At 36.6% G+C, this 22,443-nt stretch overlaps 1 protein-coding gene across 7 annotated transcripts in view; it reads right to left on the bottom strand.

Moving 5' to 3' along the window:
- The window catches only part of robo1 (roundabout, axon guidance receptor, homolog 1 (Drosophila)), a 291,617-nt gene that overhangs the window by 191,252 nt on the left and 77,922 nt on the right, over positions 1 to 22,443 (bottom strand). The window contains exon 1 of one of the 7 annotated variants that reach the window (XM_058799340.1): positions 19,746 to 19,762. The exons of the other annotated variants lie outside the window; for them this stretch is intronic. The gene's annotated coding sequence lies outside the window, so the exon portion shown is untranslated. Of the gene's footprint in view, positions 1 to 19,745; positions 19,763 to 22,443 lie in introns of those variants that run through there. 7 annotated transcript variants of the gene reach the window in all.

The following is a 22,443-nucleotide window of genomic DNA, read 5'->3' on the forward strand; positions in this document are numbered from 1 at the left end:
TTGCAGCAAAAAAAAACAATGATGTATTTTCAAAAGCCTCTTTTGTCATCGCACTCTTTAAGCCCATCACATCATCAAACCTGAACTTGTTTTTACTTGAGTCTTTGCTGAAGGGACTGTTGACAGCATAATTACAGGTCATAAAACAAATTGAAATATTTCATCAGAATGAGACGCATCTCATTAGAAAACATTAGATAAAAAGGTGTTCCACATGGCTGTCAGTTTTTTAGATGACATGCAGGATGCAATACGATGTGATCCTTCAGGTTATGGAGACCTCTTTTAACCTGTATATGATTACAAAACACACTTCTTCATATCCCTGGTTTCACACAATAACAGTATTATGTGTCCTTGACGGTTCCTGTATGAGTAATGGTGTCATCGCAAAACAGATGTTAACTTGGGCTCTACTGTAATTCAACACTCACCCACAGACCTCATATTCACACAAAGTACACACAGAGGACAATCTCACTGGCTAACAGAAATGACATAAATACACAAATTATTTGTGATACATTTGAAAAAGCTAGAATGGGTTTAAAAATCTGCATTCCATAATTTTCCAGTAAATTGTGTTTATGGATTTATAGCTGTCATTGAGTTAAATTATAAATATTTTATAGCTATATTTTTGCAGCTATTATTATTGTGTTGTTGTTGTTTTTTTAGAATATTTTGCTATACCTGGAATAAATTTTTAAAAAAGAAAATGTGACTAATGAACTCATTTGTAATAAAGAAAATGTAACTAATGAAAAATGTACATACATTTCATCATAATAAAATACATACATACATTTATATATATATATATATATATATATATATATATATATATATATTCTGTCTTAATAATATACTTTATTTTTATTTATTTAATAACATTAAAAACTGTAAATACAAGTGTACATTTAATCCTAAAATCCAATTTTTTCTGTTTTAATATTACATAATAGCATTTGTTTGTGTATGTGTGTTTTTGTGACAAATGAGGACATAAATTTGTATAATGACAAGGGTATGACATAGGTATTACAAGGAGAAGGTGACTTTTCAGGACATTACCCCATTTTCAAAACGCTTATAAATCACACAGAATGGAGTGTATTGAAAATCTGAAATAGCACAAAGTTTCCTGTGAGGGGTAGGGTTAGGTGTAGGGTTGGTGTAGGGCAATAACACATAACGTTTGTACAGTATAAAAACCATTACATCTATGGGATGTCCCCACTTTTCACAAAAACAAACGCATGTGTGTGTGTGTGTGTGTGTGGCCAGTAAATAAATAAACAAACAAACCAACACCTCTATTGGTGTCTGTTATGTACCCAGAATTGTGATTGGCTCGACTCTGGTACCATCTGCAGATCCCAACATATTGAGCTGAGGAGAAGAAGAGGCTTCTTTCCCTCCTTCCCTTGGCTTCTTTCTATTTTTTAGTAAGCACAGCTCTCAACACAAAATCTGGAAGCACCGGTCATGGTCGCGATGGGGTCTAAAATGCATTATGTCTTTTTAGCATGCTAAATCTGCTGAAACACAAATCAAAAATGACACTGGCAACATTTTTGCTACTTTCATATGGCTGAAGACAACAGATGAAAGAAGAGTGTCCTAATGGTCAACAGCCATCACTAATGTGTTCAGTGCTGGCCTGACACTGTAGAACTGATCTGATCTGCATTTGAACGTTACTGGCAACTGTCAAGAAAGAAAGAAAAAGAAAGAAAGAAGTATGTAACTGTAGTGAAAAGTGTGTACACTTATGTATACACCTCATCCTAAAAAGAAAAGAAAATGTAACTAATGAAACGTGTACATACATTTCATACTAAGACAAAAATAAAATAAAGCTAAAAAATTTAATAAAATAAAATAAAATAATGCAAAATAACAAAATAATAAAAAACTAAAATACAATTTTAGAGGCCGACATGAAAATATATGTGGTGGAAAGCAATTTGCCACTCAAAATTTCTCTCACATTTAAAAGTCTATCATTCCCAAAATATGCCAATTAATTACTTCCTCTAAACCAATCACTGTTAGAAACTACAGTGCAATTTAAATATTCACCTACTGACCCATCATGCAAGCTCAGAAAAATATAAAATGTTACTGCAAATGCTAACTCATTATGTTTAGTGTCAGATGTTCATTCTGATAACCTTCTTCCATTTATTTCTTAAATTGTCTCGCAATTATTTAAATCTGTCTCCAGTCGACAGCCACGATTTCAACACTCAACCCACTGCATTAGAAACGGGCCAAAACAAAAGCTTTATTTCCGCCTGTCTCTCGCTCTAGAACAGCACAAAAGAGAGGCCACAGCAAAAAGTAACTTGCACACCTCCCATTGTTTGTCTTCGAATTTCCAATTAGCATGTTAATTAGAATCAGAGTGTCCGTGAAGCGTCTGTCTTCATCAGCCGCATTAGGAGCCGAACGGATGTGCCATTCATTTCCTTATATCTACACCATCTCACCACGCCAAAATAAGCTGTCCATCACAGCGCTCGGGAAACTGCCTTCCAAGCAGTTTTACGTTCTTTGTGAATATAAAACGTACATTTGATGAACCTTTCGTGTTCGTTTCAGACACGTCTCGTGCTTCTGCAAAGCCATTGAGGTTTTTTTCACTCGCACACAAATATTCCCAATATGAAAAAGCTTCCTCTTTGGAAACCATAATCGTACTTCATGTCAATTTGCACTTCATTATGACATCACAGAACGTGAAGAGTCTCAAACCATCTGAAGTCTTTTCTGCCATAAAGTTGAACATAAATGGCAGTCATGCCTGTCCGTTCCTTATTGTGGCCAATTGTTGCTCTGGCTGGTGCTCGTAAAAACGGCCCTGCTCCATTCTGAAGCATATTTAGGCGTGTGCTCAGAATTATACAGTACATAAAAGGCCTAGTGTCCTGAAACTACACATCGGAGCATCTAATTAAGCGGGACCGTCCAGTGATCTAGAAGGAATATGACTGGGGATTCCACATGATGACGGTTAGCATTGCTCACCATCAAATTATTAACAATTACAATTTCAGAGACACAATGGTAGAATTCTCTCTCTAATATGACTTGGCTTGTAGAGACCACTATATTTCTGAGGCCTGGAAAGATGTAACTCTTTTGAACACCTTCTCAGTCTCTGAGATATCTAAACAAGCTAATGTTAGTTAGTGGCCTAGCCAGGCTTACCTGTTGGAAAGGAAGTCAAGTTTGCATCTGCAAAGAATACCAACAACAATCTCACCAAATTCTGAACCATAGAGTGATGCTCATGTTAATCTACATTTTGACCCCAGTATTTGGTGAGTATTGTAAGATTACTGTTTATACTTCACCTTTAAAAACAGTACTGCCCCTAGTGTCAGAGATGTAGCAAATCAAATCTTCAAGTCAAGTAATGTTAACCCTGCATGGTCCACATTATGTCCAGTGTTTTGTTTTTTGTGTGTTTCACATTTGATATTTAAAAAAAATAAATAAATACATTTAATAAAATGAAATTAGAAAAAAACAACAACAGGGAAATCTATACCAGGGTTATTATAGCTAACTGAAATTCAGTTAAATATGAAAAACTTATTTCAGATAGTTTTAGCTGAACATTTTAAGTTAGTTTAACTTGTACTAAATAACTAAAACTGAAAAAAAGAATAAAAACTATGGACAGACACACATACATGCACAAAACTACTAAAACATTAATAAAAATTTAAATGAAAACATAATATAAAACTGATTCAGAATATTAATAAAAACTATAAGAGTGTCTGAATTACACTAAAATAACACTGGTCTGCACCATGATAGAAAGCTACACAAAAACTAGTTTCTTAAAGCTGCAGTCCGTAACTTTTTTTGGTTAAAAATGATCCGAAATCGATATTTGAGCAAGTACATAACCAGCCAGTGTTCAAAACTTTTGCCTTACTTTAGCCCGATTCACAACGGTTAGCTTATAATAATTTGAGTGGTACGGGTAATTCGAGCATGGCACTGCGTCATTACGTCACGTCTGTAAACATAAAGAAGTTGTCCCGGCTAGTAGGCTATCGCATGTGAGGATCCTGCAGGTGGCGGTTCATTTATAGCCTTTTCTCACAGCAGCTAGAATAATTAAATGAATCATTTTGATGGCGGATTGTAATCCAGAAAGTATTATGTGTTTATGAAACACATGTGAATGTAATGAAATAAAATTATATTCCAGTTTTAAATGTGCTTCTGATTACAGATTGAGTTTACACAAAATTTGTATTTTAAAGAAAACCAGTTTGAAGGGAGCATAGTTTGCTTTTAGGGTTAAAATAATTTCTTAATATGAAATTCGAATGGTATGACAATTAGATATTAGACTGTACAGAAATTGAAATCTACACGTTAATACACACTATACTCATAATGCTGATGTTATTCATTTGAGAATAAAATATAACAATAATAATAATTTATGTGATGTGATTTGATGTCATATATTCCAAGACGTAGGATAATCTGTGATTGCAAAGTACAGTAAATATCCACACCGGCACGGTGACAGACTGCCACACATTCACCTCAAAACATCAGATTAATCCGCGCTGGAGCCGTACCGGAGTACAACCCCACGCAAGCAAGATAATTCCGCAAGCAGCTGCAATTCCAGGTCTTCAAACATAGATGGCGACAAAGAGGCAAAACTTATGGACTGCAGCTTTAATTATATTTCTAAATTGCTTTTGCTTCTATATTCACAACAAACACCTTTTTTTGTTATATTTTATGAATCAGGGATATTTATCTTTGATATTTTATATTATTTTGTTACCACTTATTTATGAATATATATATATATATATATACACCATCCTGTTCTTTTGAACTTCACATATGAAGCTTATGCCTTATTAGGGGTGGCACGGTACGTGTACAGAACCGTATGGTTCACGGGGCGTGTGATCATCCCTATCCCCTTGGAGTGGGGACTTTAGAGTGAACAGGACACGTGCGTGCCATTATTTTGTTGCTTGAAATGCACTTGGCAAAGGGAGCAACCTAATTTCCTCATAATCTTCAGCTGGGATGTTCCCATGACAACGCAGCACAGCACGCAGCACAGCAAATTCGCTGACTGACACCGGCATAAAAAAAATATACATTTTATATTTTAAAAAGTTGTATACATATTAGTTTTTATATATTATATAGCAAAAAACTTGAAAAACGTTTTAAAATATAAATGTATATTCATTTCAACAGTTATGCTAACAAAAATAAAAAGACATATGACATTAAAACAGCGACATCTACTGATGCACACCGTGCTGCGTTGTCACGGGAACATCCCAGCTGAAGATAATGAGTAAATTAGATCGCTTCCTTTGCCAAGTGCATTTCAAACCACTAAATAATGGCTCGCACGTGCCCTGTTCACTCCAAAGTCCCCACTCCAAGGGGATAGGGATGATCACTTCCATTTGGAATCTGCCCCGTGAACCGTACGATTCGGTACGCGTACCGTGCCATGAATGTAATGAATGTAATAATATAATTGATGACATAAAAATCCCAATGAGAAAAAGGAGTTGTCATATGAAAATGCATCAGCTTTCATAAGCCAGTGTTCATATTTTATGTAAAAGTATGATTGATAAAGCTGATCAGTTAAAGGAACACTCCCCAAGAGTTAAACAGTTGAGTTTTACCGTTTTCGAATCCATTCAGCCGATCTCCGGGTCTGGCGGTAGCACTTTTAGCGTAGCTTAGAATAGATCATTGAATCTGATTAGACCGTTAACATCTCGCTCTAAAAAGACCAAAGAGTTTCAATATTTTTTCTATTTAAAACTTGACTCTTCCGTAGTTACATCGTGTACTAAGACTGACGGAAAATGAAAAGTTGTGATTTTCTAGGCCGATATGGCTAGGAACTATACTCTCATTTCGGCGTAATAATCAAGGAACTTTGCTGCCGTACCATGAATGCAGCAGGCGCAATGATATTACGCAGTGCTTCTTGCACAGGGAGCATGCCTTGCAACCATTGAGACATTTGTGAGAGACGCTGCGTAATATCATTGCGCCTGCTGCACCCATGGTACAGGAGCAAAGTTCCTTGATTATTATCGAAACTCTTCGGTCATTTTTGAGCGAGATGTTAACGGTCTAATCAGATTAAATGATCTATGCTAAGCTGTGCTAAAAGTGCTACCGCCAGACCCGGAGATCAGCTGAATGGATTCGAAAACGGTAAAATTCAACTGTTTAACTCTTGGGGAGCTGGAAAATGAGCCTATTTTCAAAAATGGTGGAGTGTTCCTTTAACAACATCTAAGAAACCTATTAAAGCAGCAAATAACAAAATCATGATGTAACATACCACCAACATGTGTTTAACAAAGCAATCTCTGAGGAGCACTTCTCTCCTGTAAGGATGACCCCAGGAAAAGGTGCCTGACTGAGTCGCAGTGTATTTTACAGCAGTGTGCATGTGTGTACACTCAATATTTGTGTCCATATGTGTGCCAATATGAGGGCACCTAGGGACCATAAAGGAAAGCAAAATCTCCTTCAAAGGACTCCCTGGTCTGCTTTTAACTCTGCAAGTTCTTTCCTGAGCAGACTTATGACCTTATGACCCCTATCAGATCCCAAGAGCCCCTGGCTGCCCCCCTTTCCTAATGCACTGCCTCTCAGAGCCTTTAATTTATCGGCTGTCTCTCATCCTCTCATTCCACCTGTTTTTTCGCTCCTGCCCGAGAAAGTTTCAATTCCTCCCATGATTCACAACCCGCTAACTGCGAGGTCACATTCCTCTCGGTGGAAAGCGTGAGAGAGTCAAGCTATTAAAAACCACTCTGTATTTTATCAAAAAAAAAAAAAATGTGAGTAGGGACTTTGAGTCCAATATATCAGTCCTTCACTGTTGATAACAACACGACTATGTTGTCTACAACAGGAAATCACACGGAGCACAATGCTAATGTCTATGCTTTTCCAGGTAATCTGCTAAATTAAAAGTAATTTCATTGAAAAACCCATTTCATTTCAATTGTCCAAAAGCCGAATTGGTTCCACAGATGTTGCGAGGTTCAGATACACGCCGCCCTTCGTCAGTAAGTCGCTCTGAGCTCTGACCTTGTGGAGCGTACAGTAATTGAGATTCACAGCTCATTGTTAGCTAATTAAAGACACCTCAAACCTCCTGGAGCCCAGAGAGAGAGATTGGGAGAGAAAGAGCAGCAGACATGAACAGTGACCTCTAAATGAGAGACGGTGCATCTGGGTCCTTATTTTAATTAGCAGCTGGCCTATCGCACAAGTCTTTATTATTCTAATGCACATTGTCTATATTTAAGACAAGACACTGCTCACACACCTGCTCAAGCACACCGACACCATCACATAAAGAATTACAAATTAAAATGTAGATCAATGTGACAATTGTGCAAGGTTACATATACTGGGGTGTTTCTTTAATTATGGGCCAAAAGATATTTGTCCTCATTAAAATGTTCACAGATTATATTTACCTTGATTTTTCTTTGCTTTCTTCACATATCACATCTCGTATATCATATCAAACTCTTCATTAGAAACTCATAGTCTCTATTGTCTTTCTGGTGAAAAAATTATACTAATTTTATTAAGGACAAAATTATTGGTTAAAGTGACATCCAAGCTGAACAAAATTTGAAACCAAATTTAAGCCATTTTTACATTCATGTATAAATACTGAAATGGTTAATAATTATTTCACTCTGTTTAAATAATAATAATAAATTATGATGAACTGTCATATTTTAAGATTTAAAGTCAGGTGGGAAAAAAAGAAGAAAAAAAAAGCTTCCAAAAAAAAAAGGAAAAAGGAAGTTTCCAAGACTCTTTTAATGTGACTTTAATATAACAAAAAGACACAAAAAGTGAATACCTACTGTATTACTTTGAATTAAAAAAAATTAAAAACAATCTTGCTGTAAAGTACATAAAGTACACTACATTTCGAACATTTGGGGTCGGTAAGATCTTCTTATGCTTGCTCATGACTCTTAGGATGCATTTAATTGATTAAAAATACAGTAAAACACAAATATTATGGTCAAAAGTATGGTCAAAATTATCGAAATTTCTTTTATGCCAAAAATCATTAGGATATTAAGTAAAGATCATGTTCCATGAAGATATTTTGTAAATTTCCTACCATAAATATATCAAAACTTAATTTTTGATTAGTAATATGCATTGCTAAGGACGTCATTTAGACAGCTTTAAAGGTGATTTTCTCAATATTTTGATTTTTTGCACCATCAGATTCCAGATTTTACAGATTTTTTTACAGATTTTAGTTGTGTCTGGGCCAAATATTGTCCTATCCTAACAAAACATACATCAATGAAAAGCTTATTTATTCAGCTTTCAGATTATGTATAAATCTCAATTTAGACAAATTGAGCCTTATGGACTGGTTTTCTGGTCCAAGTACCAGTACAATACAGTGGGGGGGGAAAATTTATTTGATCCCCTGCTGATTTTGTACGTTTGCCCACTGACAAAGAAATGATCAGTCTATAATTTTAATGGTAGGTTTATTTGAACAGTGAGAGACAAAATAACAAGAAAAAAATCCAGAAAAACGCATTTCAAAAAAGTTATTAATTGATTTGCATTTTAATGAGTCGAATAAGTATTTGATCCCCTATCAATCAGCAAGATTTCTGGCTCCCAGGTGTCTTTTATACAGGTAAGGAGCTGAGATTAGGAGCACTCTCTTAAAGGGAGTGCTCCTAATCTCAGTTTGTTACCTGTATAAAAGACACCTGTCCACAGAAGCAATCAATCAATCAGATTCAGTGGCGGCTGGTGACAAATTTTCTAGGTGGGGCGCCACATATGATTTATCCCAGTATAACGAAAAGAAAAGTATTAAGACATGAAACATTTTAAATAAAGAAAATTGTTTTACCAAATTCAAGATTGAGGATGATTCTCACAAAAAAAAAATTTCTGCAGGCTTTTTTCAAGAAAAATGAAAACATTTTGTTTTTAATTTTAATAATAATAATTCAAAATTTATGTATACAGTGCAACAACAAAATCTGTGAGAAAAATAAATAAAGGTTATTTTTTTAGACCATTTTCTATACATATATAAATAACTACAAGTCAAGCTGCAGTACCAAGCAGGACCACACGGAGACGCCAACAGACCACTATCTCAGTCGCCTTAAAGGGGTGGTTGATTGCAATTTCACTTTTTTAACGTTAGTTAGTGTGTAATGTTGCTATTTGAGCATAAACAATATCTGCAAAGTTGCAGCGCTGAAAGTTCAATGCAAAAATTCTGGAAGTTTAATGCCTACAAAAACGGCTGGTAAGGGACTACAACGAGTTACTTCCCGGGTCCGTTACGTCAAAAACCCAGATAAACCCCGCCCTCGGGAACATGTAAGGAAGGGGGCGAGGCCATGCTGCGCTGCTTTAGAGAAGACGAAGAGAAAACTAGGGGTGCCCGTAAAAATCTATTCATATATGAATCGCGATTCTGTCTTCTAACGATTCTAATGGATTCACAAGTTTCAAAAATTTCAAAAGTTCTAAAACAGCCTCTTAATACTGTTCCTCATGTCGCCCTGCTCTGCATCTCTCTCTCTCTCTCTCATTCAGATCGTCAGATCAGCTCCAACAAACTGTTACAATTATACATTTTCACATAGCAATGAGAAGTGTTATACATGGACACGTGTGCGGTTGCCGTACTGTATTAAAGCTTTAAGCAGAATAAAACCGTATATTAAAAGCTAACATAAGCAATAGCATAATAACAGCGTATCTAAAAGTATGAGACAACAAACAAACAAACAAACATACCATTAAGAGCCGTGCTTGCACAGGTTCTGCGCGATCCTCTTCACTAATATCCTCTGCGTCTCAATCGGGCTCAAATCGATAAGCAATATAGACGACGCCATTGTTTACAATACAACCGGAGCACATGCCTCTGAGCTGAGGGGCGGGACATTTAGACACACACTCGGCGGTTTAGTGAATCACAACACACTGAGCCAGCTAACCAATCAGAGCCCATCACATTTCTGAGGGAGGGGCTTCATAAAAACAGGAAATAATCGAGGTGTTTGTCAGAGAAGGGACAGAGCGGCGTAGAATAAAGGTAGATTATATGAAAAATAATGCTTTTAAAAACGAAGCATGAACACATGTTAGACTGCACCCCATAAACACAATCAAGCCTAGAAAAAAAACTGTAAACCACACCTTTAAAGTTATATAAATATACACGGATAATATTCAGAATTATTAAACAGAGCAAAACACAAATTAAAAAAAAATAAATAAAAACATGAATTTGTTGTGTGCGGTGATCTGAAGGCAGCTCAACATGACTGACCAGTGAACAGTTCCTCTGTCTGAGTGAATGATGCCAATACACCACTGTTCATAGCAAACTTCTATAAAAACACGCTTCTTCAGCGAGTGTCCATTATAAAACACTTTCCAGACATGCGATCATACTGAAATCTGAGTATGAAATCAGAGAGCGCACATACACGGTTTGTTTATTTGCATACTAATAATAACGAACTCGCGCACGTCTAATAATGTAAGTTACGATTCATGTATGTCACTGACTGGAATCATCTTTACCTCCATTACAATCGTCATCCATCAAAACTTCACTGGTAAGCCTATACAGACTAGTCCTGACTTCATATTTCTTATTATTAGAGGTATTTTTGTTCCGACTACATTTGCTACACAAGTTAAGGTTACACATAATGACGAAAGAACGTTAGTGCTAGCCCTCTCGGAACCCATAGAGATTGCATTGCAGTATGACAAAAATCACCCAAAGGGCGGTACTACACAGAACGTGACTTGACGCTGATTGGACTATATTTCCAGAGGCAGAATAAACAGTACAGAAGAGTGATAGCTAGCGTAACACTGTGATTGAATGTGAAAGAAAAAAATCACTCCCTTTCGCGCTTTGGTGGTGCGTCGCCCGATCGCCCTAATGGAGAAACCGCCCCTGATCAGATTCCAAACTCTCCACCATGGCCAAGACCAAAGAGCTGTCCAAGGATGTCAGGGACAAGATTGTAGACCTACACAAGGCTGGAATGGGCTACAAGACCATCGCCAAGCAGCTTGGTGAGAACGTGACAACAGTTGGTGCGATTATTCGCAAATGGAAGAAACACGAAATAACTGTCAATCTCCCAAAACACACGGCCAAGGCAACAAAGGAGTGGCTCAAGAAGAAGCACATTAAGGTCCTGGAGTGGCCTAGAGCCAGTCTCCAGACCTTAATCCCATAGAAAATCTGTGGATGGAGCTGAAGGTTCGAGTTGCCAAATGTCAGCCTCGAAACCTTAATGAATTGGAGAGGATCTGCAAAGAGGAGTGGGACAAAATCCCTCCTGAGATGTGTGCAAACCTGGTGGCCAACTACAAGAAACGTCTGACCTCTGTGATTGCCAACAAGGGTTTTGCCACCAAGTACTAAGTCATGTTTTGCAAAGAGATCAAATACTTAGACTCATTAAAATGCAAATCAATTCAGAACTTTTTTTAAATGCGTTTTTATGGATTTATTTTGTTGTTATTCTGTCTCTCACTGTTCAAATAAACCTACCATTAAAATTATAGACTAATAATTTCTTTGTCAGTGGGCAAACGTACAAAATCAGCAGGGGATCAAATAATTTTTTTCCCCACTGTATGTCTTTGTCACTTTCAGTCAATTTAATATATCATTTCTAAACACTGACTCCAAACATTTGAGTGGCAGTGTACTTTTCAAACTACAATAATATGCTTTCTTTGCCTTTATTCTACAACATAGAGACACACAGAAAATTAGAGCCAAGATGTGACAACATATACACACGTGGTCAGAATTGTTGGTACCCTTGGTAAATATGATCAAAGAAGGCTGTGGAAATAAATCTGCATTGTTAATCCTTTTGATCTGTTATTTAAAACAATTCACAAAAATCTAACCTTTCATTGGAGAATAAGAATTTAAAATGGGGGAAAATATCACTATGAAATAAATGTTTTTTCTCTAATACACATTGGACACAATTGTAGCATTTGGACCAATCATACACACAATTTTTCATTAGATTTAACAAATCAATTAGTTATTAGATTAACAAATAGTCACAGACCCCTCACCCAATACACATACTGGGTGCCAGTATGTCTGTGAATGACTCCAGGCCCCCGGTCCCATGGCAACCAATCTGATAACACTAGTTTTATTGCTCAAAGGAATGCGGGCAGAGCAACACTCACTTCATTTCCCCTTAGGAAAATGGACTCTTCTCTAATTAATTCATAGAAAAACCTTTCTGTGAATGAACACACATATCCTTCAGGTCATTGTGTATATTATTACTGGTCTTGTATGTGTTCTTGTGTATTGTATGCTGTTTTATGCATGCTTCGGATAGATCACTAGTTAATATTACCTCACTTATACCATGTTTGGTCTCTATCAATTCGTCTTCGGATGATCTAATTGAGAGTGTATATTATATGTTGATACCTATGCAACATATTAGTGTTCTAAGAATCTTTAATAGTTTGTATATCAACTTCCAATCCAGTTCATATGCAAATTACCATGCTTGGAGAAAAAGAGTCATAAACTTTCCCTCCAAAAGTTCAAGTCACCATTGGCTCTTTGATTCCCCAGAGGTGTGACCTCTATAGCAGATAAAGCTCTCACATCAGTGAGGCCCCCCAGTCTGCGGTTCTGTTAGATCCTGAGGATGAGAAGGATGTGTGCTCCTCAGCGACCCTTAAGTTTTTTGCGGCCTTGACTTTCCATTCAACCAAGGATCCTCGGATCTCAGCAGATCTCTTTCTTAGCTCTTTTTCACTTTCTACCTGGGAAGAAACTCCCAATTACCACCGAGCCAGAATAACATCTTTTGGAGTTCATCACCCTTCAAACCCGGAAGAACTTGAAGAACTCCAACACCACCAAACCTACAAACCATCAGAACTTTCATCCGAGACTGCATCCGGACACGCGGTCAACGACCAAGGCAATGCAAGTATCGTACTTTTAACTAAACGAAACAGAGGTTTAGTATAAGTTATAGACCCCGTTATAAATGGCGCTGATGGTTTTACTCAGGTGGTTAACTGACTCTTTCCATAACTGCATTCTCTGGTTTCTCTAATGGCTTCATTCATCCACTTTAGCTCCCCCTTTGTATGTACGCGTGAATGTATGTTTATTCATTTGTTTGTTTAGATTAGTTATGTGTGTTAGCGTTTAGTTAATAAAAGTTGTGTGCACAAATTACATGAGTTTCTGGTTCTGCCTTGCACCTTGCTACATGCTCTAATGCATTAATAGGAAAGTATTTTCTGTGGCCACGGAAATATCCTTTCTTAGAGTTGATATGAACTTACACTGAATGTTTGCTGGACGAACAGATCAGTTGATGGTAATTTAATTCTGCTACAATTATTACTGTCAGACGATATAAATAATTGTAATTAATTATAATTAATTGTAATTATTTATATACATTTCCCTTTTGAGCTGATCTGCTACAGGTACCCTTTTATTCAATACTTTTTGAAACCCCCATTTGCCAAAATAGTATAGGAGTTTTCTCCTATAATGCCTGATGAGGTTAGAGAACACCTGACAAGAGATCAGAGACCATTCCTTCATACAGAATCACTCCAGATCCTTCAGATTTGCCAGCTCCATGACGGTGCTTCTCCTCTTCAGTTCACCCCACTCATTTTCTATAGGGTGCAGGTCAGCGAACTGAAAATACCAGAAGCTTGGTTTTGTGCCCAGTGACCCATTTTTGTGTTGTTTTTAAGGTTTGTTTTTGGATTATTGTAAGGTTGGAAGATCCAAACATGGCCCATTATAAAATTTCTAACAGAGGCAGTCACTTTTTGATTTTTTATCTGTTGGTATTTGATAGAATTAGTGATGCCATGTGTCTAAACAAGATGTCCAGGACCTCCAGCAGAAATATAGGCCCACAACATTAAAAATACAGCAGTATATTTTATAGTACACATGGGGTACTTTTTATCCCTGTGTTCACCAAACCCATCTTGAGTAGGCATGGGCCGGTATGAGATTCTGACGGTATGATAACCTTAGATAAAAATATCTGTCTGGGTAAAAAACAACAACATTTTTTCCACTGAACACAATACATTTTATTTTTAAGAAACATATAGAACATTTTGGAATGGTAAACATGTCAGGCTAAATAATTCATATAAATAATTGAATTCTTGTTAATTAAATTACGTGCAGTCACTTAAGTGAGCCTAAACCTGCAGCTCAACAGTAATCAGAACATAAATTATTTTCTGTAAAAAAAAAAAAAAGAATCCTTCTAAATGAAAAAAAAATTAAAAATGCAGTCACTTAACCTAAACCTACAGCTCAATAATCAAAAACATAAATCAAAACAATTTCTGTAAAAAATAAAATGAATACAGTCATTAAACCTGCAGCTCAACAAGGTTTTTGGAGATATGCTCACTTTCTACACATTCATCTTTCAGTCCAAGTTATGAGCGTATGTACGTGAGGTACAAAGATGTGTGCACATACACATAAGGAGAGTGCGCGATTGTGTCTCACACACACACACACACACACACACTCACACACACACAGACACACACACACGGTCTCTCTCCATATAATACTCAAACAGTGGCAAAGACACCTGAGCCAGCAGTTTATTTCTTTTTTAAATGACGTGATTTTGAACAGATGGCAGGAAGCTTAAAATTATAGACGTGATACCAGCGAAATTTATTGCACTAAATCGCAGAAACGTAGTACTTTAGTCGGATATTCCCCGCTCTGTGAAGTAACGTGAGGGAGGAAACTAGTTGACGTTAGCTAGTTAATTAGGTATGTTATCTGCCTCGGTAGCAAGCCAAATAGTGTTTATTTCAACACTGAAACAACCGACGAATAGGTCTCTGTCTTGATTGAGGGTGAAAGTGGGAGAAATGAAGACGACACAGATATATCGTTTGTGTACAACCTGGAAGTATTTATTTAGTGATCGGCGCCAAAATGTCATCTGTACGGAACATCGTAGTGTACAGAACATGATTGGTCTACGTTACCCGAGAAATTCCCATACGGCAGACTTCGCCTTTTTCGACGGGGGAAAAAGTTCCAGGGATTCACCTCATTCGGCCATCATCCTACACACAGGTTACTCACACTGACAGCTATCCGGAGGGGGAGTCGTCGTGTGACTCGTTACGCTCTTGACTGCTCACAACTGAGGGAGTCCTGCACTTTCTGTCTTTGACGACACGTAAAAAAAACTGCGCATACCGCAGGAACGGTATAACGGAAAATTTTTGTGGTTTTGAAACCGTGAATTTTCCAAACCGCGGTATACCTTGAAACTGGTTATCGTCCCATGCCTAATCTTGAGTGTTTGCTGCTAAAAAGCTAATTTTTTATTTTCATCTGACCATAGAAGCCAGTCCCATTTGAAGTTCCAGTCGTGTCTGACAACTGAAAATGCTAGAGATTGTTTTTAGGTTTTCTTTTCTTGATTTTTTCCTTGAAACCCTCCCAAACAACATGTGGTGATATAGGTGTTGTTAGATAATTTTTTTTTTAAGGTTTTCTGACCCTGAAACTCAACCTTTTTCTGCAATTCTCCAGCTGTGATCCTTGAAGAGTCTTTGGCCAGAATGGCCACTCAAACTCTCCTTCTCACAGTGCATTATGACGATATAGACACATGTCCTCTTTCAGGCAGATTCATAACATTTTCTGTTGATCGGAACTTCTTAATTATTGCCCTGATGGTGGAAATGGGAATTTCCACTGCTCTAGCTCTTTTCTTAAAGCCACTTTCTAATTTGTGAAGCTCAATTATCTTTTGCTGCACATCAGAAATATATTATTTGGTTTTTCTCATTGTGATGGGTGATTCATTTGGAATTTGGCCTTTGTTTTCCCTCCTATTTATAGTTCTGTGAAACAGGTAGCCATGGCTGGATAATTTCATGTTCATAATCACGCTGGTGTGCTCAAAATTGTGAATATGAATGGGAATATATTTCAGATATATTTTAATCATAAGAATTTCTAGGGGTACCAGTAATTGTGTTTATTGCTCAACATGTTTAACACGGATTTGAGAAAAAAAAAAAAAAAAACATTTATTTGTGTAAAATTAATGTACATTTATTTTCACAGCCTTCTTTACCTATTTACCTAGGGTACCAACAATTCTGACTATGTGTGAAAACTCTGATCTTGTGAACCAAACAGCTCAAATATGTCATTAGCACACGTTACCCATCACACTATAGCTCTATAGTGAATAAGAACATGGACTTCTCTGAAAAATGTATTTCAAGTTGATTTCACGAGTATGCAGGTAGAAGTGAAAGTGTAAAAAAAAAAAAGTGTCTGCTTTCATACTGTACACATTTAGATACATTAGCGGCTTGAAGGACTTGGTAATGCAAGACATTATATAGGCAACCTTGAGAGCCAGTCAAATTGACATACAGAAAAAAATTTAATGACAGCATCTGCCTTTATCTTCACTCTCTGTAGCAAACACATTCCCTGAGCTTTCACAAGCATAATCGTGTTCGTTTCTTCATTCAGTGAGTTAATGTTGTTCTTCAGCATAACTGAAATGACACATTTATACAACAGCCACCGAGGGAAATAAAATCCACCTCACTTTAGACAGAACACTCTAGCAGAAGGACCAAATATTCACTCTGTTGTGTCAACAAGAACTGACAGCATGTTTGTTTTATTTATCATGTCCACTCAACTTTCCCAAAGCACCTCGTCCTCTTTTCGCTTTCTGTTTGTCCTCGTATAAAACACAAACCAGAATTGTGTTTGTTTGTGTTCATCTGGTTAACAATGCTTTTGAGTTTACTTACAGGTTATGACAGTGACCTGCCCAGCTGCTGAGCACGGCTGACGTTATTGCTTTTAAAGGTGAGCTGTGCTCATGCATGTAATTGCAGCATAGAGCATGTGCGACTAAATGGACGTTTTATGAGCGAGCATCATTAGACCGCACATCAGATACCACTTCCTGAACGCTGATAGGTAATGGAAGGATGCTCATTTTATTTTCGAAAGCTCTCTGCTGTAGTGTAGCCATTAGTAAAAGAGAGTCGGCTTATAAAGTAGAAAACAACACTGTGGTAAATCAAAATGAAAATGGGCCTGATAAATTTCACACATATGATGTTTTCTTCTGTGATATCATACTGCATTTCATTTTCAGTTATTATTAGTAATAAGTTATTAGTAATTTTTCTGCCACTGTACTGTAAGATCTTTTTTGAAGGGTTGTAACAGTGATGAACATTCCTCAGTGACCACTGAGGGTGCTAGGTCTCAATTTCATGTTTTCATGTTCTGTTAATGTCAAGCTTTTATTTTGACAGTCTTGTGTTTTAATCGAGTTGGCCTGCCTACTCATTCAACACACACAAACACATATATAATATACACATTTAGTGTATCAAACTTTGAATGAAGTAATATATTAAAAGTACTTAATTCAAAGTTTGAAATGTGATTCATAGTTGAGCTGGTTGAAATCCGTATGGAGAAAATGAATGGGAAAAACATTTTATCATGACCCGTGCCACTTTACAAAGTTTAATCTCTAATTATGTTACATAATATTAAAATATCTGTATAGAATCTTGTTTTATGCTTTACATTTTCCAAATCTAAATTTATGCAGGATAGTGGACACAAATAGTGCACTTTGTAAAGTTCATAAATACTGAAAAAAGTTTTTTAAAAGTGCCATCTGTCTTGTTGAAATTTGGCCAACAGATGCTTGTTATTTGCAACATAAGGAAGAAAATCTTAAACGAAACCTTGAACTCTCCTGTTCTGTTAAAACAGCAAATGATTCTCTAAGTGAACCAAGTACAACTAAGTAAAACTGACGATAAAACTCCTCTGCTTATCTCCAGCGTGCACCTGTGAATGAATGAGCACCTGACTCTGCTTTCACACCATCGTAGTTCACAGAGAGAAAAGGTCAAGAAACAGATGGTCGCAAGTGTGAAACCACATGGAACCCCAATGCTGAAACTCAACTCAAACCACATTGAGTCACACAGACAGTAACCAGCACATGATTAATGAAGCCTCCGGCTAACACAAGTATGCAAGCCAGTAACACTGACCAGAGAACATTTGGTCCACGCACGAATTCATAACAGGACCAATATGTGTAATGCTGTTGAATGAGACACTGAAATAACTGAAAATTCATGCATGCAATAAGTTAAACTTTTAATATTAAAATGCCATCTGCTAGAGTATCTCTAGAAGAAGCTGAGAGTCAGATCAGCAATCACTAAACACACTTTTTGGCAGTCAATCAATGTCACCACAAAGAGTCTACTGACAATCCTAAGAGTTGATAGAGTTCTGATGATAAGTACAGGCCTTCTATCCCCTGCACTTGCATCTAAACATCACTAATGGACGTCTTAAGTGTGCATGCTTTTACTGGGTTCTCACACGCTGCTCATCACTGATCACTCACAAGAGCAGGAGGAGAATATAGACAAGAGACTGCTCTGTTTGGTTCTGTACTGATGATCTGTCATAAAACATTATGAGGAGTGTAATACCTAATTTGTAAAGCTGAATACAGTCAGAGTGAATTGCCATTCATAACCCATTTTAAGCAAATACTATGACTTTTTTGTGAAACAGAATATTTAGAGGTAAAAGAAGACATTTATACTTTTACTCAGCAAAGGCACATTAAATTGATCAAAAGTGACATAAAAGACATTTAGATTGTTACAATGCTTTTCTATTTCAATTCAATTCTGCTCTTTTGAATGTTATACTCACCAAATCGTCCTAAAAGTCCTTGAAAATATATAAAAATAATTTTAGTTTCTACAAAAATATTAAGTAGCGCTGTTTTCAACATTGCTAATAAGAAATAATACTTGAGGATCAAATCAGGATATTAAAATGATTTCTGAAGGATCATGTGATACTGAATGCTGAAATTCAGCTTTGCATCACAAGAATAAATTATGTTTTAAAATATATTAAAATAGAAAACAGTTCTTTTAAGTTGTAATAATATTTCATAATAAGAAATAATTTTCACTCAAAAATTGAACTTGCACAATTACGAAAAACAGCAAGTATCATTTTTGAAGTACAAAGACTGAAATAGTATTTTCTTGTAAGAAGTACTCTGATAATTTGTTTTATTTGCAACTTCAAAAAATATTTTATAGTGTATTCTGCCAATGAAAATACAAACATACAAAGAGCGAAACGGTTCAGCACTAAAATAAATATATCCGCACCTTTGCAATGTCATTTCGTCCAATTAAGTCATAGGAAATTCCATTAAAAAATTCAACGATATCTAACATTAATTCAGGGATTTTAAAATGTACTTTGGATGCAATAGCAGAAGACACTAAACAAAACCTATGATGGTAATCAACTGAAGACATTCAACAGATCCAAAGAAAACCACTGCACTGCAAGAATGGTAAAGCAAAAAGACAAATCTTGCAAAAACAGGCCACAGGAACGCTCCAAAATGTGTGTAGGACTCAAGATATCCTTATGTGCTGAAGAAGAAAAGGAAGTGATTAAGAGCAGGACGGTTACTTACGAGACCTGTCCCCTTTCCATCTCCACCCACCCTTTTTTCGCCCTGGCTTGTCCCCATCCCAGCCAAGCCCGAGTGCCGTCCAGACCCCCAGCAGCAGGAGGGTGATAGGTAACACCAGCCCTGCCCTCATTCCAGTACGTCTCCAGAGAGAAAGATCCACACGCAGCTTCACATCACATCACATCCAGCTGTATCTCCAGCCAAAACGCTCCTGAACTCTTCAGAGGTGTCGCTACAAACTGCACGTTGCTACTTTAATGCCAGAAGAAGATCCCAGGTTCAGCAGCGCAATATTGATCTTTTCATCCCACCCAGTCACTCCAGAATATTTACTACCACCCCAGCCGAGCGGCTCTCTAGACGCGATCTAGCTCCAGCTGAAATCCAATTTGGACACAGGAGACGAGAGTTGTCGCTGAACGGCATGGCCAGGTGTCAGAGAGATATCGACACACTGCTACTCCTCCGGAGAGCAGCAGCGGTCCCTGTTACAGCCTCCTCATCAGAGGCACCAGGGAGAAGCTTCTGTTGATATGAAAACAGCAGATAAATCAAAAGTGGATGGCTGAGTCCTGCAGCCACGGCAACTGAGCGAGAGAGAGAGAGTAAGAGAGAGTGTGTGTGTATAAGAGAGAAAGTCAATTCAAGCTAACAAGTGGCAAACGTTCCATTAAGGCAGCTCTTGTCAGGCGAGTTACAGCTTCTCTGATGTGAGAGAGGCTCATACAGTAATGCTCTTTACAGTCCTCCTGGGAACTTCCTACTTTGGAATTGCAATGTGATTTTGGTCACAAAATTTTAATTTTCTAACAACGTCAAGTTTGGGGTCGGTACAAAGAAGTCTCACATAGGCTGCATTTACAGTAAAAACAGGAATATTGTGATATATTATTACTTTTTTAAACAACTGTTTAAAAGTATTATTTTAGTATATTTTAAATTTTAAATTTAGCACTCATTACTCCAGTCTTCAGTGTCACATGATTCTTCAGAAACCGTTCTAATATGCTGATATATAATATGATCAGTAAAGTAAATAAAGAAATAAAACTACAAGCAACATACACTTTCAAAAGTTTGGGGTCAATAAGATTATTTAAATTACATTAAATTATTTTACATTTTTTCGGCAAAGATGCATTAAATTGATCAAATGTGACAGTAAGGACTCTTTTTTTTTTTTTTTCAAAAATGCTGTTTACTTTCTAAATTCAAAGTAGCTTTTCAAATGGTTTGCACAAAACTAATAACCAGCACAATGGTTTTCAACATTGGTAATAATTAGAAATGTTTCTTGAGAATATTTAGAATGATTTCTGAAGGATGGAGTATTGATGCTGAAAATTCAGCTTTGCATCAAAGAAATAAATCACATTTAAAAATAAGTTAAAGAAAAAGTTACTCTAAATTGTAACAATATTTCACAATATTACTGTTTTTACAGTGTTTTTCATCAAATAAATGCAGCGTTTGTGACCATAAGAGACTTCTTTCAAAATCTTGCTGACTCCAAATTTTCTGAACGCTATATAATATATATATATAATATATTGTATATAATGTAATATTGCAAATATTGATGCTTGACATGATTTAAGGTCAGAATAATACAGTCTTTTGTATTCCCAGCATGCTCTCGTGTAGTTATCTGTGCAACTCAAGCGTGTCTATCAAGCTCCACACAGGCATCAAACAGCACCGCCCACTGCCAGAGACACACACACCTGTCCATACACACCTGTTCACACACAAGCATCACAAAACAGCACATACATGTGCGTTTTAGTGAGCTTTTGCATATAGTACTTTGAGTCTTCCATGCACATAAATATATGCAGACAGACACCATTTAAATGAAAAAGTGCTGCTCATATCTTCATCTTTGGTTCCGGGAACATCATTAATTAACCACTGGAGAACATTCTGCATACGTCTTTCAAAAAAAACAAAAAAAACCTTCTCATATACTAATGTTAGGGGAACAGTCTGTGCTTCTGGATAAACACTAAACCACATGATTACATATGCTTGACGAAGTGTGATAAAAATCAATTTAGGTGAATTTCAGCTTGTTCCTTTGATCAAGTGAAATGAATGGATATGGACATCAACACCTTCAAATGCCTTTTAGATCCTTTAGACTGTGCTGGATGATGGTCTAAGCCCTTTCTTCATTTATTGATAGCTTGAAAATATGTGGAAAAAGTAAATGAGCTTTCATTAGCGGCTGATGAAGCCCTGCTTTGATGAAACTTTAATGATTACTCCTACCATGTAATTACTTTTATGAGGAAGCCAAGGACCCTGCGGCCTACTTTGTTACCATAGATGCCACATTACCATTATAATGCCATTTGCAAGTAATACAGCAACTTTGAGAACAGACCTGTCTACGAGGAGGACGAAAAGAGAAACCGTAACGCATTTGTTAAAATGGTCAACAGAGAATAACAGCATAACAAATTACAGGTGCTGGTCATATAATTAGAATATCATCAAAAAGTTGATTTATTTCACTAATTCCATTCAAAAAGTGAAACTTGTATATTATATTCATTCATTACACACAGACTGATATATTTCAAATGTTTATTTCTTTTAATTTTGATGATTAGAGCTTACAGCTCATGAAAGTCAAAAATCAGTATCTCAAAATATTAGAATATTGCTTAAGACCAATACAAAGAAAGGATTTTTAGAAATCTTGGCCAACTGAAAAGTATAAAAA

The sequence above is a fragment of the Onychostoma macrolepis genome, chromosome 15 (genome assembly GCF_012432095.1).
Source record: "Onychostoma macrolepis isolate SWU-2019 chromosome 15, ASM1243209v1, whole genome shotgun sequence".
Classification (NCBI taxonomy): domain Eukaryota; kingdom Metazoa; phylum Chordata; class Actinopteri; order Cypriniformes; family Cyprinidae; genus Onychostoma; species Onychostoma macrolepis.